This window comes from Camelus bactrianus, chromosome 9, assembly GCF_048773025.1.
Source record: "Camelus bactrianus isolate YW-2024 breed Bactrian camel chromosome 9, ASM4877302v1, whole genome shotgun sequence".
Lineage (NCBI taxonomy): Eukaryota > Metazoa > Chordata > Mammalia > Artiodactyla > Camelidae > Camelus > Camelus bactrianus.
In genome coordinates, this window is record NC_133547.1 from 35,742,462 (window position 1) to 35,757,265 (window position 14,804).

The 14,804-nt window shown below is 33.0% G+C and overlaps 1 protein-coding gene across 1 annotated transcript in view; it reads left to right on the plus strand.

Annotated features, from left to right (window-relative positions):
- Positions 1-14,804, plus strand: part of LOC105065368 (pancreatic alpha-amylase) — a 37,228-nt gene that overhangs the window by 1,837 nt on the left and 20,587 nt on the right. The window lies entirely within an intron of this gene.

Sequence of the window (14,804 nt, forward strand, 5' to 3'; positions counted from 1 at the left end):
AAAGACTCTGGAAGGGGTGATTAAATATGTCAGATCTGTTGATGATGCAAGAAAGATGAGTTCTGAAGACAACACTGTTAAGGAGTCGAGGTCTCTCAGGGAATAGCGAAATGGGCTATTAAAATAAGGGGATATAATATCAAGAAGGTTTTTGTTTTTATTTTGTTTTATAAAGATTGAAGATATAGCAGGTTTATATGTTAATTGGACTAATATAGTAGAGAACAAAACAAAACAAAATAAAACAATGCAAGAGGGGAATATTGCTGGAGCCATAGATGTGATGTACAAGTAGAAGGGTTGGTTTTTAAGATAGATGTGTAAACAACTCATTAATAGCAATGAAAAGAAGGACAGATTATATAGGTCTAGATATTTGTAATTTGGTTTATATAAAAGGAGCATATAAAAGCTTTATATTTTCTCAGTGAAGTAGGAAACAAGGACTTGAAGAGGGAAGAAGTGTTGGGGAAAAATGTATTGGATTGAGGAAAGAAAAGATGTAAAATAAATACTTAGGAAAGTGAGAGAATGAATAGACTCTTAGAAATTGTTTGATAGTACTTAAAGTGCCTACTTGAAGTCCACAGTTGTTAATTTAAGAGAGACCAGTCAACATGGTTTTATGTTTTTTTCTCAAGTTATATTTAGCCTTGGTGCTGTCATTTTATAGGCACAGAGTCAAATTTAACCAAAGTTGAAATTTTCCCAGGCAGATACAACAAAGAGAACGAAAAAGGTGATATAATCAAGGACATGATTATAAAGGAGGGACATGGAAAGTAATCTGGTAAAGAGCAAAGTGGGAAGATGAAGGAGTTGAGGCACAGTGAGGAAATGGTATGATCCATTGAGATTGCAGTATGGTTGAATGTGTGTTGTAGTTGTTTACTAGATGTAGAAACTAGAAATTTGGAAGGTTAAAATAAGAGTAAGGGACTGAAATTGATAATATTAGAGTAATTAGTGGACTAAATTGTGAACACGGTAATTGAGTGAAAGCAAAGTCATAGAAAGAGATGAATTCAAGAAATAGGGAAACTCAGATATTGAAAGGATCATCTAAGTGGATTTTGAAACTGTCGAGAATTATGGCAGAAGTAGTGAGCCAAAAGCTAAATAAAATTATTCCCCAGAGTGTGTAAATCTGTCAGGTATGCAAAAGAAGAATTAAAAAAAAAAAAAAAAAAAAAAAAGCTCTGCAGTCCTCATCCTGCCACAGTGACAAATTCAGCTAGTTTACTGAGAAATAATGTGTTACAGTGGTTTTGTAGGTATAGGTTCTAAATTAAAATCTTATGTCTATAGCTTAATTGCTTTATGACTTTGGGCAAGTTCTCTACCTTTTTATTAGTTTCCCTGGAAAGTTATAAAGGTAATTAGATAAATATAAAATACTTAACACAAGTCTGGTGTATATATACACACACACACACACACACACACACATATACGTATATGTATATATATATACGTATATGTGTGTGTGTGTATAGAGGGAGAGAGAGAGTGTGTCAAGTTTTCAGTAAACTTTAGCTCTCATGGTAGTGGTTGTGGTGCTTCTCAACTCACCCGAATTCCAAAGGTGATGTAAAAGTTCTGAGGTTAGGTAAAACTTCAGTCATCTTTCCACCTTGATTATCACTGAGATACCCAGATGCTTCCTTGCCACACATAGGGAACATGAGACTATTTAACAAGTTTAGTTGTTTCTTTGGTGTCAAGTAATTAACCTCTTTATGGATAAGGCACATTCAAACCCCATGACTACTTCATAAACTGAGCATGTGACCCAGACAAGTACAGTTAGAAGGATTTCTAGGGCTTGTACAGAAATGCCCCCACCTGCCCCCATAGAGCTCTGCCTGGAGCCATTAACCATTATCCTGACAGTTATCCTGGTGATAGCTTTTTGCCATTATCCATGAGTTTAAAAGGAAAATAATTGTGGAGATGGAGAAGTAAATACTTGTAATTTGATCCCATAGCAAAAGCCCTAATAGCTAGTCATTGAATTTTTCAGTTACTTTAAACAATAGGTACCTTTTTCCTTTTGCTGGAGGGATTCTGCTTGCTCTGGCCAAGTGTGGGTCAAATATGTCACCTCTGAGGCAAGAAGTAAAGTTTCACGTGAACCACATGAAATGAGAGTTCAGAATGGGCTTGTACTGTAAAGGAAAAGCATAACATTGTGAAATCAAAGACAAAGTTAGGTAGCCAAAAGCAAATGTTTTACTGCAGTATACAGTATATAAAATTCATATTGCCATGTGGTGGTTTTCCATATATGCCTTTTACAGAGTCTGTGACTACTAACTATAAAGCGAAGGAGGCTCCTAGGGTGTAGAATTTAAGGAGGCGTACACTTTCAGAGTGTACACCTCACCCTACAACCTACCCTAGTCATGGCACTGCCTCCTGCTGTATTAGTAACATGAACAGAATCAGCATGATCCAGATTAGGTAAACCACCAAACAAAAAGCAGTAGCATTCAAGTTACTGTTTTAGATGATTTGGAAAGTATTTGCTGTGCAAATGAGATTCCTTCAAAATCAATGTTAAGAGATTAAGACTCTTGAATCACTGAGCTATACCCTCCCCCCTATTTTGGCTAAATCTTGACGTCTGTTAAATCTGGGTCTTGGGATATTGGGTCTGTTATTTTTTTTTTCTACCCTTTTTTCTGTATAATATGACTAATATACCACATCTTAAATGAAAAATAAAATAATGAAACATCTCTAGTCCAGTGTTTCTTAGCCATTATTTGCCTTCTTCCCTACCAGGAGAATTTTTAGACACTTATTTTCCTAATCATTCCTCATGAAATTTTAATACCACAATATGCTGTTATGTATTTTTTTGAACGGTGTATCTGTCCTTATGTATAAAAAGAAGATTTTTCTTCCTACCCCATCCCAAGAACTAAATAACTGAATCATTTGGAAGACACGTGATTGTATCATGAAACATTTACAAGTTCAAAACTTTCACAAATCATGCAGTGTATATTCTCTGATCTTAGCTGGATTAAACCAGATAATGGTAAGAGAAAAATCTGAAAAATATCTGAGTTCCTAGAACACACTTCTAAATTATATATAGATCAAAACAAAATTTTAAGAGGAATTAGAAAATACTTGAATGAAAATACAGAATCAACATTTGGAGTATACAACCAGCTGAAGTTTTTAAAGAGAATTTGCATACACTAGAAAAGAAGAAAAATAACAGATTTAACCTTCTACCTTAAGGAACTAGAAACTAAGAAGAATAAATTAAACACAGAGCAAGCAGAACAAGGAAATAATAAAATGAAACTTAAATCAATGAGCTTGTAAACAGAAAACAGTAGAAAATATCATTGGAAACAGAACTAGTTCCTGATAACATCAATACAGTTGAAAAAGTTCTTGCCTAATTCCAAAGAAAAAAGACCCTCCCCAACATCATAAGAAGATGAATTCCTTTCAGACGTCTGTCCGTATAGTAAAATAAGGTATAAGAAAACTATATACCGCTATTTCTCATGCATATAGATACAGAAATTCTCAATAAAATATTAGTAAGTTGAATCAAGCAATATGTAAAAAGAATTATAAATCATGATCAAGTGAAGTTTATCTTGGGAAATGTTGGTTTATTGAAACTTAAATCAATAAATGTAGTTCACCTTATCAACAGACTAAATAAGAAAAAGCATATGATCATAATAAATGAAAGAAAAGCATTTGACAAAATTAAACATCCATTCTTAATACTCAGTAAGCTGGGAATAGAAAAGAGCTTCCTTAAGCTAAAAGTGAGTGCAAAACCTCTAGCTATCCTAATACTTAATGGTTAAAGGCCAAATGTTTTTCCCCTAAGAAAAGGGAAAACAAGGCATGGAAATGCACACTTGCTGCTCCTATTCAACATCTAATTGACAGCCAGTGCATAAAGTGAAAAAGAAAAAAAGCTATACAGATTAGAAATTAAGAAATAAAACTTCCTATTCAGAGATGATGTGATTATGTAGAAAATCCTAAAGAACTAAAAGGCTCCTGCAACTAAGTGAGGTAAACAAGGTTGTAAGATTAAAAGTAAGTATGTAGAAATCAGTTGTACTTCTATACACTAGTAATGAGCAACTAGACATTGAATTTTTTTTTCTACAGTTACCATTTGCAATAGCAACAGATCTGAATAATTAGGTATAAATTTACCAAAATATGTACTAGATTTGTATGCTGAAGACCCACCAAATAAAAACTGAAGTCCTAATTAGAGAAATGCTGTGTGCATGTTTCAGAAGATGATTTTTATGTCACCTCTTTCTAAATAGATTTATTTCAAATTAATTCTAACAGGATATTTTGTTAATATTGCCAAGTTGACGGAAAAAGGAACAGAACTAGTGAAGCCAGCACAACTTTGAAAATCAAAACGAAACAAAATTATATGACTTTGATTACATAATTCTATGACATTATAAAGCTAGAATGAATAACATATCTTGGTATTTGGTAGAAGAATAGATATGTAGATCACTGGAAGAGAAAAATCCAGAAATAGACCCACACATGTATGGTAAATTAACTTTGGACAAAAATAAGGCAATTCAGTAGAAAAAGGATAGTCATTTAATATAAGAGGCTAGGATAATTGGACACCTGTATACCCCTACTCCCCTAAAAAAGAACCTCAAAATATTTCTCTCACACAAAAACTTAATCAGAATAAATTATAGATCCAAATGTAAAATGTAAAACTATAAAAATTATAGGAAAATATGTATTACCTTACTTACACAAGTTCTCATATACAAAACCAAAAGTTTGATCCATTAAAAAAAATAAATTGGACTTCACCAAATAAAAATCCTGCATTCAAAAGACACGAATAAAAATGAAAAGGCAAGCCAGACTGGGAAAAGCTTTTGGAAAGCATATATTTGAAAAAGTATATCCAGAATACATAAAAAACTTAAAACCTTGAGAAAACAAATCAGAAAACCCAGAAATGAACAATAAATCTGAAGACACTTCACCAAAGATTTACAGATGGCAAACTCATGAAATGTTGCTCAACATCACCAGCCATTAGACAAATGCTAAATACAGCCGCAATAAGATGGCACCACACATCTATTGGAATGGCTTAAGATAAATCCTAATAACAAAAATTGTCAAGAATGTGGAGCAAGTACAGCTCTCATCGATAGGGAAAGTACAAAATGGTACACCTGCTTTGCAAAACAGTTTTGAGAACTTTGTTAAAAACGTACACTTATGTGTGACCTACCCATGACACATAAGTATTTATCCAAGACCAACAACAACAAAAAAACTATGTCCACATGAAAATCTATACATAAGAGAATTCTGGCAAGATGATGGAGTAGGAAGTACCAGGAATCCATCTCCCTACCAGTAGACAGTTGCACTGGCAGATTCTGTCTGATACCACTGTTTTGGAACTCTGGTGTCTAAAAGGCTTGCAACTTCCAGGGGAAGTCTTGGACAGTAAATTGTAGTTGATTTAGGGCTGTTTCATCTCAGTGTAGTAGCAGCTACCCAACCCCAACCATGTGGCAGGCAGCCATGTATGTATCCTAGAGCAGCTTACACATAGCTGGGGGGGAGACAGGCAAAAGGACCATAAGCTCTAGATCTATGCTCTAATCATTAATTGCTGCTTTTTATCACAGAAGTGCAAAGAGGTTGGCAGCCAAGGGTGTTGTACCTCTCATTTTTGTAAGCCATCCCTCCAAACCACTGATTAAGTGACTTCTAGGGGAATAATAGGGCAGTAGCTCCATTTTTCCCTCCCTCTTTATTTTTCTTTTTCCCCTTTGGGAGCTAGACATGCTTAAAAACTAGGACATTGAAAAACAACTGCACATATGGGGAAAATTAGAAATTGACCGCTAATCCCAGGGAAAGGTGCAAAAATCTGAGAAGACCTTAGATTTCACACTGAGGCTGATCCTTGGCACAGAAATGACATATAGCAATCAAAAAAAAAAAAAAACCAACAACAATTAAAAAAAAAAAAAAAAACCGGTAAACTCCGTGGAAGGGGGAGAATCTGAATTTCAGAGTTACCATATTGTTAAATTCAAATGTTCACTTTTCAACGACAACAAAAATTACAAAGCATACAAAGGGACAGGAAAGTATATGACTAATTCAGAAAAACAAACAAATTTATCCTTGAAGAAGACCTAATGGCAGACATACTACACAAAAACTTTAAAATAACTGTTCTAAATATGCTCAAGGAACTAACAGAAAATGTGGAGAAATGTGGAGGAAGTGAAAGAAAAACTGTATGGATAAAATGTAAATATTGATTGGTAGCAAATCTGAAAAGAAACCAAAAATTTCTGGAGCTGAAAAGTACAGTAATTGAAATGAAAAATTCACTAGAGGGATTCCAAGGAAGATTTGAGTATATGGAATAAAGAATCAGTGAACTTAAGACAAAGAAAATAGGACAATGGAAATGATCAAGTCTGAGGAACTGACAAAAAGATTAAAGAAAAGTGAACGTAGCCTAAGAATCTTACGGAAAACCATCAAGCAAACCAACCTACACACCATGGGATACTGAGGAGAGGGAAAGAAAGTGAATATTTGAAGAAATAATGGCTGAAAACTTCCTGAATCTGATGAAAGTTGTGAATATTAATAGCCAAGAAGTTCAATGAATTCCAAGCAGATAGACTCAAAGAGCCACATCAAGATACAAAACTTACAAAAGGCAGGAGTGAACTATCACATACAAGGGCTTCTCAATAAGAGTATCAGTAAATTTCTCATCAGAAACTTGGAAGGCCAGAGGGAGTAGACTAATATATACAAATTCAACCCGGAATCCTGTATCTGGGAAAACCATTTTTTCAAAAGTGAAGGAGAAATTGACATTCCCAAATAAACAAAGCTCAGTTTGTCACCGCTAGACCTGCCCTACAAGAAATGCTCAAGGGACTGTTCCAGGGTCAAATGAGAGGAAACTAGACAATAATTCAAAGCCATATGGAGAAATACAGATTTCAATAAAGGGAAATACATGAACAATTTTAAAAGCTAGTATTGTAACAGTGGTATGTTACTATACTTGTTATCTACATGATTTAACAACAGACGACTGTTAGTCTATAAGCTAGTAGTATTTTAACTGGTCTGTAACTCCACGTGTTTTCTACATAATTGAAGGGAGTAATGCATTTAGAATTATGTTTAGGGACACAAAAAAATGTAATTTTGAGGACTTTAAAAACCAAAAGGACTGGAGACATAACTGTAAAGGCAGTTTTTGTATGTTACTGAAATTAATATAAACTTAAGTAAGAACGTTATAATTAAGGATGTTAAATGTAAACTCTATGGTAACCACAAGGAAAAGAGCTACATAATATACACAAACGGAAATGAGAAAGTAACTTAAATATTTTATTACAAAAAATGAACCAAACATAAAAGAAAAACAAAACAACAACAAAAAGCTTTAAGGCATATAGAAAACAAGCAAAATGACAGAAATCAGTCTCCTTTTCAGTAATTAAGTATAAATGAATTAAGCTCTCCAATCTAAACACTAAGATAGGGAGAATGGATTATAATACTTCATCTAACCATCTACTGTCTACAAAAGACATTTGATCAAAGACAAAATAGATGGAAAGTGAAAGTATTGAAAAAGGTAGTCAATGCAAATAGTAACCAAAAGAGAGCAGGGGTGGCTATACTAATATCAAACAAAATAGACTTTAAGTCAAAAAAGGTTATAAGAGACAAAGACGTATATTAATAAAAGTTTCAATAGAGCAAAATCATGTAACAATTATAAACATTTGCACACCTACTGACAGACCATCAAAATATATGAAGCAAAAACTGACAGAGTTGAAGGAAGGAAGACGTGGACAATTCTACAGTAATATTTGGAAACTCCAGGGCTGTAATCATGATAATAGATAGTACAATCAAACAGAAGTAAGGAAATAGAGGACTTTAACACAGTAACCAACTGGATCTAACAGACATGTAGAACACTCTAACCAATAACAACATACATATTTATCTCAAGTGTATGTGAAATATTTTCTGGAGTATGCCATATGTCAGGCCACAAATTTCAATAGATCTTTTCAAAAAGAGGTATACAAAGCATCTTCTCTAGCTATAATGCGATTAAGTTAGAAATCAATAACAGAAGGAAAACTGGAAAATTAACAACAATGTTGAAATTAAATAACATATTCTTGAACAGCCATTGAGTCAGAGAAGAAATCATATGGGAAATTAGAAAATGTTTAGAAATAAAAGCAAAAACAACATGCGAAACCTATGGAATCCATCAAAGTGGTGCTAAGGGAAGAATTTATAGTTACAGTCGCTAACATTAAAAAACAAAGATTTCAGATCAACAAGCTAGCTTTACAACTTAAAGAACTAGAAAAAGAAGAGCAAACTAAACCCAAACTAGCAGAGGAAGGACATAATAAAGCTTAGAGTAGATATAAATGAAACAGAGAATTTAAACATAGTAGAGGAAATTCAATTAAAACAAAAGTTGATTACTCAAAAAAAAAAAAAAACCAACAAAATTGGTGAATCTATAGCTACATGAATGAAGAAGAAAAGACTTCTGAAAAGATCAGAAATGGATGCGAGGACTTTACAGATTTTATGGAAATAAAAAGAATTATAAGAGAGTACTCTACAACAAATTAGAATACTAGATGAAATGGACAAATTTCTAGAAACAAATGTACTAAGACTAAATTACAAAGAATAGAAATTTGAATAGACCTATAACTAGTAGGGAGACTGAATCAGTGATCAGAAATCTCCCAACACAGATAAGCCCTGAACCCGATGGCTTCACTATTAATTTCTAGAAAACACTTAAGGAAGACTTAACACCAATTCTTATTAAACTTTCACAAATTTGAAGAGGAAGGAAAACTTCAGGGCTGATTCTATGAGGCCAACATTACACTGCTATCAAAACCAAAGACATTACAAGAAAAGAAAACTACAGACCAATATCCCTTATGAATACTGATTTAAAACATCTCAACAAAATGCCAGCAAACCAAATTCAGCAACATATTAAAAGGATTATACATTATGACTACAAGTGATCCATTACTGAAATGCAAGGATGGTTTAACATGAAAATCTATCAAATCTAACAGAATGAAGAACAGAAACTGCTAATGGATCCAGAATGGATACAGAAAAGCATCTGACAAAATTCAGCATCCTTTCGGGAGAAAAATATTCAACAAACTAGGAACAGAAGGAAACTACCTCAGTATAATAAAATTCATATACAAAACCCCACAGTGAACATCATGCTCCACACTGAAAGACTGAAAGCATCCCCTCTAATATCAGAAACAAGTCAATGACGCCCACTTTCACCACTTCTGCTCAACTTAGTGCTGGACGTTCTAGCCAGAACAGTCAGGCAAGAAAAATATAAAAATCATTCAAACTGAAAGGGAAGAAGTAAAATTGTTTCTGTTGACAAACGATACGATTTTTTCAGCTTTATTGAAGTAAAATTGACAAATAAAATTCTAAGATAATTTAAAGTGTACAGCATGGTCATTTGGTATCTGCATTCACTGTTAAAGGAATTTCTCCATTGATTAACATATCCATCATACCACTTTTTTTTTTTTGGTGAGAAAATTTAAGTACTACTCTTAAAATTTCAATTATTCAATACATTGTTACCAACTATAGTCACTATGTTATACATTAGATCCTCAGACCTTATTCATTTTATAACTGAAAGTTTGTACCCTTTACAAACATTTCTCTATTTCCCCCACCACCCAGCACCTGGCAACCACTGTTCTATTCTCTGGATATATGCTCAACTTATTTACTTTTTTTTTTTAATTCCACGTTTAAGTGATACAATGATACCATGCAGTATTTGGTCTTTTTCTGTTTGATTAATGCCCTCCAAGTTCATACACATACAATGGAATATATATGTAGTGTGGGTATATATGTGTGTGTGTGTATATACTTATATACATATATCATGTTTTCTTGATCCACTGACCTGTTGATGACCCTGTAGATTCATACCTTGGCTATTGTGAATAATGCTGCAGTGAACATGGGAGTACAGGCACCTCTGCTAGATAATGGTTTTTTTTAACCTCTTCTAGATAATGGTTTTGTTTACTTTGAATATATACTCAGAAATGGGATTAGTGGTCCATCTGGTAGATCTATTTAAATTTTTTTTTTAGTAACTTCCATACTATTCTTCATAGTGACTACCAGTTCACATTTCAAACACATTTGGTATTCGAGCATTCTCTTTTCTTCACATTCTAGCTATCATTTTTTTATCTCTTGTGTTTTTGGTGATAGCAGTTCTAACAGGTGTGAGGTGATCTCATTGTAGTTTTGCTTTACATTTTTTGGATGATTAATGAAGTTGAGCACTTCATGTACCTGTTGCCCTTTTGTATGTCTTCTTTGGAAAAAAGTCTCTTCAGGTCTTTTGCCTATTTTTAATTTAGGTTACTTGGTTTTTTTCTATTAAGATGTAGATAAGATCTTATTTAGAAAACTCTAAAGACTTTCCACAGACACACACATGGAAACTTTATAATTAATAAATTTAGCAAAGTAGCAGGATACAAAATCAATATACAAAAATGCATTGCATTTCAATAGACTAATAGTGAACAACCTGAAAAGGAAATTATGATAACAATTCCACTTAGAATAGCATGGAAAATAATAAAATACTTAGGAATTAACTCAACCAAGGAAGTGAAAGACTTGTACAATGAAAACTACAAAATATTGCTGAAAGAAATTAAAGAAGAAATAAACAAATGAAACACATCCCACGTTCATAAATTGGAAGACTTAATGGTGCTAAAATGTCAGTACTATGGAAACTGATCTACAGATTCAATGAAATCCCAATCAAAATCCCATTGACTTTCCTGAGAAATAAAAAATCTCATTCTAAAATTCATATGGAATCTTAAGGGACCTCAAATAGCAAAAAGAATCTGAAAGAAGAACAGAACTGGAGTACTCACACTTCCTGATTTAAAAGCCCACTACAAATCTACAGTAATCAAAACAGTGGTAATGTCATAAAAACAGACATATACACCAATGAAATAGAATAGAGTCCAGAAGTGAACATTTACATATTGGTCATGGTTTTTGACAAGATTACCAAGACCATTCAATGAGGAAAGATTCTTTTTAAGAAATGTTACTGGAAAAACCAGGTATCTACATGTAAAAGAATGAATTTGAATACCTACCTAACATTATGTACAAAATTTTCCTCAAAATGGACAAAGACCTAAATTTAAGAATTAAAACAATAAGATCTTAGAAGAAAATATAAAAAAAAAATTCACTACATTTTATTTGGCAATGGTTTCTTGGATATGACACCAAAGGCACAGTAACAAAACTAAAATTAGACAAATAGGACTTCATGAAAATGTTTAAAATTTGTACATCAAGAGATACTATCAATAGAAAAATTCATCTACAGAATGGGAGAAAATATTTGTAAGTCATGTATCTGATAAGAGATTAATAGCCAAAGTATGTGGAGAACTACTAAAACTCAACAACAACAACAACAACAACAACAACAACAATGAAACAGCAACTCAACTGAAAAAAATGGGCAAAGAATTTAAACAGATTTTCTCCAAAGCAGATAGCCATAAGCACATGAAATGATGCTCAATTTCACTAGTTTTAAGGTAAATGCAAATCAAAACTACATGAGATACAACCTCATGCTCATTAGTGTTGGCAAGGATGTGGAGAAACTGAACTCTGTGCACTGCTGGTAGGAATCTAAAATGGTATAGCTGCTATTGAAAATAGTTCCTTAAAAAAAAACTAAATAAAATTACCATATGATCCAGCAATTCCACTTCTGGGTGTATACCCAAAAGAATTGAAAGCAGGATCTCAAAGCAATATTGGTACACCCCTGTTCATAGCAGCAATATTCCCAAAAGCCAAAAGGTGGAAGACATACAAGTATCCATTGTCAGATGAATGGAAAAGCAACACGTGCATGTGAACAACAGAATATTATTCAGCCTTAAAAAGGAAGGAAATACTCCAACAAAGATAATCCTTGTGGGGTAAACATGCTAAATGAAACAAGCCAGTTACAAAAAGACAAATACCATATGATTCGATTTATATGAAGCACTTGCAGTAGTCAAAATCATAGAGACATAAAGAAGAACAAAAAAATAAATAAATAAATAAAATAAAGAAGAACAGTGGTTGTCAGGGGCAGAGTGGAGGGAGGAATGGGGAGTTTAAGTGGTACAGAATCTCAGTTTTACAAGACGAAAACAGCTATGGAGATCAATCATGGTGATGGTTGTACAATACTATGAATATATTTAATAACACTGAACTGTACGTTTAAAAACTTAAGATGGTAAATTTTGATATATATGTTTGCCACAATTCAAAAATTTGAACAAAAATCCTGCATGTGAACATTTATAGTGACTTTATTCATCATCTTCCAAAATGGAAACAACCCACGTGTTCTTCATATATTGTAGTACATCTGCACAAAATACTAATGATTGATACATGGGGCAATATGGATTTATCTTAAATGTTTCAGTGAAAGAAACCAGACTCAAAGTCACATATTATGTGATTACATTTTTTGAAAAAATATATAAATACAAAACTATAGCACAGCTACCTGATGAGTGATTGTGAAGGGGCCAAGTCTGGGTAGATGAATTGACTGCAAAGGGAATTTTGGGGTGTGATGGAAATATTGCAGTCTTTTATTGAACTCCTACAGGGTGTAACACTGGGGTACAATTTTATTGTTTTGCATGTGTTTACCCAGTTATCCCAACACCAATTGTTGAAGAGACTGTCCTTTCTCCACTAGGTATTCTTTGCTCTCCCATGGAATATTAGATGACTGTATATTCAGGGGCTTTAATTCTGGGCTCTCTGTTCTGTTCCATTTCTCCAAGTGTCTATTTTTGTGCTGGGTCCATACTGTTTCTATTAATACAGCTTTATGGTATAGTTTAAAATTAGAAATTGTGGTATCTCTGGGTTTGTTCTTTTTCCTCAATATTGCTTTCACCATTCAGGGTATTTTGTAGTTCCATACCAATTTTAAGACTTTTTTTTCTATTTCTGTAAAGAATGCCATTGGTATTTGATGGGGAATGTGTTGAATCTGTAGATGGCTTTGGGCAGTATGGACATTTTAACAATATTAATTCTTCTGACTCATGAACACAGGATGTTTTTCCATTTGTTTGTGTCTTCAGTTTGTTTCAGCAAAGTCTTCTAGTTTTTGTTGGACAAATCTTTCACTTTCTTGGTTAAAAATTATTCCTAAATATTTTGTTGTTTTCAATGCTATATTGAATGGGGTAGTTTTCTTACATTTTGAGTTGGTTCACCATTAGTGTGTAGAAGTACAACTGATTTCTGTATGTTGATTTTGTATCTTGCAACTTTACTGAAATTGTTGACTAGTTCCAATAGTGTTTTTGGTTGAGTCTTTAGGATTTTCAATATACAAACTCTTATCTGCAAATAGCTACAATTTTACTTCTTCTTGGATTTGAATGCCTTTTATGTCTTTGTCTTGTCTAATTGCCCTAGCTAGGTCTTCTATATCGAATAAGAGTAATAGGAGTAGACACCTTTGCCTTGTTCCTGATCCTGGAGAAAAAGCTTTCCATTTTCTCCATTGAGTATAATGTTAGCTGTGTGTTTGTTATATATGGTCTTTATTATGTTGAGATATTTTCCTTCTATGCTCCATCTGTGGAGGATTTTTATCATGAAAGGATATTGAATTTTGACAAAAGCTTTTTTTTCTTCTATTGAGATGATTATGAGATATTGACCTTTCATTTTATTAATGTGAAGTATTATATTTATTGATGTGTGTGTGTTGAACCATAATTGCTTCCCAGGAGTAAATCCCACTTGATCACAATGTATAATTATTTTAATGTGTTCTTGAATGCAGTTTGCTAGTATTTCATTGAGAGTTTTTATATCTATATTCACCAGGAATATTTGTCTGTATTTTCTTTTCTTGTGGTGTCCTTATCTGGCTTTGGTAACAGGGTAGTGCTGTCCTCATGAAATAAGTTTGAAAGTACTCCCTTCTCAGTTTCCTGGAAGAGTTTAAGAAGGATTGGTAATTTTTATGAAAATATTTGGTAGAATTTGCCAGTGAAACTGTCTGGTCTAGGTGTTTTCTGTGTTTGGAGGGTTTTGATTACTGATTCAATCCCTTTACTTGTTATTGGTCTGTTCAATTTTCTGTTTCTTCCTGATTCAGTCTTGATAGGTTGTGTGTTTCTAGAAATATTTCCATTTCCTCTAGGTTATCTAATTTGTTGGTGTTTAATTGTTTAGAATAGTTTCTTAGGAGCTTATTTCTGTAGTATCAGTTTTGATGTCTCCTTTTTACTTTCTAACTTTATTTGAGTCTTCTCTTCTTAGTTAATCTAGCCAAAGATTTACCATTTTTAAAAAAAATCTTTTTGAAGAACCAGCTCTTAGTTTTGGTGATACTTTCATTGTTTTTCTGGTCTCTATTTCATTTATTTTCTCTCTAATATTTATTATTTCCTTCTTTCTGCTAACATTGTGCTTAATTTGTAATTTTGTCTAGTTTCTTGATATGTCAAGTTAGATACTTTTATTTGTGATTTTTCTGACTTCTTAATGTCTGCATTTATCACTATGAACTTTTCTCTCAGAACTGCTTTTGC